Raw genomic sequence first — 6,074 nt, 5'->3', positions numbered from 1 at the left:
CAAGATGACTTAAGCACTGGAGAGCCGGGAGGGGAACACGGGCGTGGTTCCACTGTTTAAGATGACTTATGCACTGGAGAGCCGGGAGGGGAACACGGACGTGGTTCCACTGTTTATAGATGACTTAAGCACTGGAGAGCCGGGAGAGGAACATGGGCGTGGTTCCACTATTAAATATAAATTAAGCACTGGAGAGCCGGGAGAGGAACATGGGCGTGGTTCCACTATTCAAGATGACTTAAGCACTGGAGAGCCGGGAGAGGAACACGGGCGTGGTTCCACTATTCAAGATGACTTGAGCACTGGAGAGCCGGGAGAGGAACATGGGCGTGGTTCCACTATTCAAGATGACTTGAGCACTGGAGAGCCGGGAGAGGAACATGGGCGTGGTTCCACTATTTAAGATGGCTTAAGAACTGGAGAGGAACATGGGCGTGTTCCACTATTCAAGATGACTTAAGCACTGGAGAGCCGGGAGAGGAACATGGGCGTGGTTCCACTATTAAAGATGACTTAAGCACTGGAGAACCGGGAGGGGAACATGGGCGTGGTTCCACTATTAAAGATGACTTAAGCACTGGAGAGCCGGGAGAGGGACATTATGGGCATGGTTCCACTCTTTAAGATGGCCAAAGAGCCGGGTGACGGACATGGGCGTGGTTCCACTATTCAAGATGACTCAAACACCAAAGAGCCGGGTGGGGGACATGGGCGTGGTTCCTTTATTAAAGATGACTTCAGCACTGCGGAGTCGGAAGAGGAACATGGGCGTCGTTCCACTATTCAAGATGACTTAAGCACTTCAGAGTCGGAAGAGGAACATGGGCGTCGTTCCAAGTATTCAAGTTGACTTAAGCACTGCAGATCCCCCTAATTGTTATCGTAATTAGAAAAAAGGGGAGGGGGGCTTGGGGAAAAAGAGATGATAAAGAAGATGGTGAATTATAGGAGAGGGGAATAATTGGAAAATAGAAACCACATGTCATTATATAAAATAACATTTTACTCGTACTTCACTCTGGAATGATAAATAAATAAATACTATTTGATAATAATCTACTTAAGAGAATGGCAGGGGACCTAAATATCTCGTTTGAAGACAATATTCTTCGCGTTCACATCGTATGATTTGTTTTTATTCATACTCTTCATGATTAACTCTAAACAGTCCTTATATTAGGTCCATTGTGTCATTATATTAATAATTACAGCTCGCGCATTAATATTGTTAGAATATATACGCACCAAATTCGCTCGTCTAAATACATGTAAATGTCTAAATACATACTGTCATGTAATGTCCAAAAGTTTAATCCCGCGCTTTAATTGCGCTCGCATTTATATTCATTCTTTAGAGATACTTGATCTTGTTCATGAGGATAAACTCAAAGAAGCAGTTCAAAATATAGTTAGGACCATCCACTGTCGCAAATCCGTGTTATTGGGTGGGGGGATGACTGAAATATTTTGGCATTTTTTTGCAATCATGTATTTAGATATGCAGGGAATTGTCATTGATATGTCCACAGTGGTTTACTGTGGGTCACGGGATTGTGGGGGCACCAGCAAAATTTTTGAATCACTGAGTGAGCGCGCGAAGGGCGCTCATTTGACGGTTATACTGACCTAATTGAGAAATTTTAAGGACAATGTCATTAAACGGATATGTATCTCACTGATCAAATAATGCGAGCGCGAGCTGAATTTTTTTCATATTCACACCTAAAAAGGGACATTATAATCAAATTTGTGTAATCACGATAGGTACCTGTCTTGCTAAATAAAGCGAGCGCGAAGCGCGAGCTGAAATTTTCGCATATTTTGACCCCAAACAGCGAGATTTTAAGGAATATATTTTAGGAATCCATTAAGAGTATGCATATCTCACCATAGTCATCTAATGCGAGTGCCAAGCGCTTGCTGATTTTATTAGAATTACATCTGAACACATGAAACACTTTTTGTAGTCATTGCAATCATGAGTATCATACGCATCTCACTAATCAAATATTGCGAGCGCGAAGCGCGAGCTGAAAATTTAGACAATTTAGACCTGAAGTGGGGCATTCTAAGGTTTCTTTGTAGGAAGTAACTGGGACCATACGTATTTCATTAGTCAAATGATGCGAGCGCGAAGCGCGAGCTGAAAATTTTTGATATTCAGAGAAGAAGGGACATTTTAAGGACTGATTTTAGGAATTCATGAAGAGCAGACATATCTCACCAATCCACTAATGCGAACGTAATCACGGACAAGAAATGTTTCATTTATATGAAGACCTTAATCACTTAATCACTTTTTGAGTCATGTAAAAGAAGCATATGTCACTACATAAAACAATGATAACTCAAGTGCTAGGAAATATATTTGGTTTATATTGACTTGAAAACGGGATGTTTTAGTACTTCAGGATTATATATCTCGTTAAACAGACAATGCGAGCACCAGGAACAATGAAGACGTAGGCCCTGGGCAAATTATGTTTCATAAAGTTATGATAAAAATGTTTCTTATGTAATGTAACATAACATAATTATAATATAACATTATAATGAATAATATTTTCTTCTTCCCACTACGTTTCTCTTCCTTTCTCCCCTTTTTTTTGGGTCAGCCGATGGAGAGGGGGGGGGGGGGGGTATGTGCCCCCCGTAGTTACGCCACTCTATGTCCATATGGCAAATACCCCTCAAATATATTATTATTTTTCTTACCCCATGATGGTTCAATGGTTTTATTAGAGATTACATTAAAAAATGACTTTCCATCTTAATCCCTTCCCAAAGACCCCAACATTGATGAATTGGAAGAAACGAGGGTTTCTCTTCAATGTTATAATAAGAACATAAGTATTTCGTTTGGAAATGGTGAACTGGCTCTTTATTTGCATTTTATGTTTCAATAATATTGTTTTATTTGTTAAGCGGTATTTTAGGAAGAATTTTTACCAATAAAGCAACTATCTCTTGTGATTTCTTTTCATTTCTTTCGTAAAAATGGGGGGGGGGATGTTTGTACAGGCCATCCCCCCTTCTCGAAAAGTTGGGGGGGGGGATATATCCCCCCGGATTTACGCCAGTGGGACCATCCCTCAAAAGGCCGACAAATGCTTTAGTAGGCGATCGAGGATGTGCGGGATGAACCTCCCCTCCCACACGTTATTTCCTATAAAGCTGGATTCTCCTCCGCAAATGTAAATAAGAAAGAAGGGAGATGTGTTTATATAGGCAAATACGATTAGAAAGTGATTATTTTAGATGGACTGCTTTGACCCCCCAAGACAACCGCAAAGGACAATTGCCACCCCCAAAAGTCATCCATCCGACAGACAACCAGCCCCATGAATAAAATCACAACCAATCCCTCGAAGGTCTTCAGTATCCGTCTATCTACCTATCCATCCATCTATTCATTGTTTTATATGATAAACCAAATACATATGAAGAGGAAGGTCATGCAAGTTAGACGCTCACATTGACCAGGTTGTTTGTGGGAAACATACCAACATAACAGATAAAATAATCATAACATTTCAACATAAAAATTTGGTATCTAATTAATGAATATATATATATATAACAGGGAACAAGCTTCTCACTTATATTTCCACGAGTAATATTTACATGAATAATCTCGGCCCCATCATACAGAGCTACAATTGATCCAACCAATCGTAATTCTATGGAAATCCAGTGTCATAAATGTTTCTACAAAAAATGTGCAAAGTGTCCATTGAAAACAGAGAAGAACACACCAAACTGTCAAGAAATCAATTTATGGATATACATTCATATCTAGAATTTTTTTTGGAGCAAACATGCATTTTATATGTTGACTTTGCGGGCTTTCCATAGTTGCGATTGATTGGATCAAGCGCAAGTCTATGTAAAACAAGCCCCAGGAAACACATATGCACATGCACGTTCCCACACATGAATACAAACACCCTCCCACATCCCCAAAACCCATGCATACACTAAATCAAGCCGACACGCATACTCACCATGCATGCACACATATCCTCACCTCCTTCATCCACACCCACACATCCCAACATGCATAGACAGACATCCTTTACTCCCCCCCACACACACACACCTTCCAAGCATCCCAACATGCACACACACAATCCACACACTCCAACAACCACACACATCCCAACATGCATACACACATATCCTCACCTCCTTCATTCACACCCACACATCCCAACATGCATAGACAGACATCCTTTACTCCCCCCCCCCACACACACCTTCCAAGCATCCCAACATGCACACACACAATCCACACACTCCAACAACCACACACATCCCAACATGCATACACACATATCCTCACCTCCTTCATTCACACCCACACATCCCAACATGCATAGACAGACATCCTTTACTCCCCCACACACACACACCTTCCAAGCATCCCAACATGCACACACACAATCCACACACTCCAACAACCACACACATCCCAACATGCATACACACATATCCTCACCTCCTTCATTCACACCCACACATCCCAACATGCATAGACAGACATCCTTTACTCCCCCCCCACACACATACACACCTTCCAAGCATCCCAACATGCACACACACAATCCACACACTCCAACAACCACACACATCCCAACATGCATACACACATATCCTCACCTCCTTCATTCACACCCACACATCCCAACATGCATAGACAGACATCCTTTACTCCCCCCCCTCCACACACATACACTTTTTTCTTTTTTTAAACAAGTGCAAACCTAGTTACCAATAATGCATATAGCATTTCCATTTATTTGAAAGCAGGATAAAAGAGCATTGTAGATTAAATGCCTTGCTCACGGGAATAGCCGCCGCGGCCGTGGATCGAACCCCGGACCTTTTCATTATAGCCAGGCGCCTTAGACCACTCGGCCACGGCACCTCCACATACACACCTTCCAAGCATCCCAACATACACACACACACCCCACCCCCTCCAACACCCACATACGTCCTAACATGCATACACACATGAATCCGTGATCATGCATACACACCCATTACCACACACACACACACACACTAACTCAGATGTTATTGGAAAATTACCCAATAAATCTTAAATATTGGTGAATTGCTCGAGGCGGAACTGTATTTTTGTCACACTTATCAAACATTGGGAAAAAAAGATAAAAAACCAGAAATAAAATGTATCTTGGCATTTTATTCACTGAAAATTAAATAAAGTCACTGAATTTGCATATCTATATAAATACATACCAATTACACACATACATGTAAATAGAATGGAAATGGAAAATTAAAGGATGAAGACATAATTAGGCAATAAATTCAAGGTGATTGGAATGCTTAAGCAAACAAATATAAAAGATTTCTGACAGCACAATGGCAGATTTCAAGTTCAGTGTTGACAGGTATAAGCGTTAGACTGAGGCTTACACCATTCACAGAACTAGACTTAAATGATATTGGTGTTAGCATGGACCTAGGAAGGACTTATAGAGGTGTTGAGGTGTTAATGATGTGCCTGGTATCATTTTGTACACCCATATTCATATGTGTGTACATGTGTACATATCCATATGTTAGGACTAGATTAGGCAGTCTGAGTTAAATTCTCAACACCAACACCTACTAACACCAACATGAATAAACACCAAACCTGAAATCGCATGATATCTGCTACCGACCACATACACACACATCAAACTGATCACAATGATCTACACATGTAATGTATGTTTACATTGTTTACATAATGTACATTAAATGTTTCCACGTACACACACTGAACAAGCTTATATAACAGAAATGTGACTCCTATATTCATATTTACATGTATATACATGTTTTAAGATAAATAGCCTATGATTATACACTTTATACAATATATGAACACAATATTCATCTATACCAGCACATCAATATTACATGATACATGCAATATCAGAACATACTTGTTTTCTTCTATTTACACATAATATCAGGAGCAAGTTACGATCAGATAAATGTACTATTAGTAGTAGTAGTAGTAGCTGGAGCAACTGTAGGAGCTGCAATAGTAGCCG

The sequence above is a fragment of the Lytechinus variegatus genome, chromosome 17 (assembly GCF_018143015.1).
Source record: "Lytechinus variegatus isolate NC3 chromosome 17, Lvar_3.0, whole genome shotgun sequence".
NCBI classification, from domain to species: Eukaryota; Metazoa; Echinodermata; class Echinoidea; order Temnopleuroida; family Toxopneustidae; genus Lytechinus; species Lytechinus variegatus.
The sequence above is the reverse complement of the archived record's forward strand: the minus strand, read 5'-3'. Positions refer to the sequence as shown.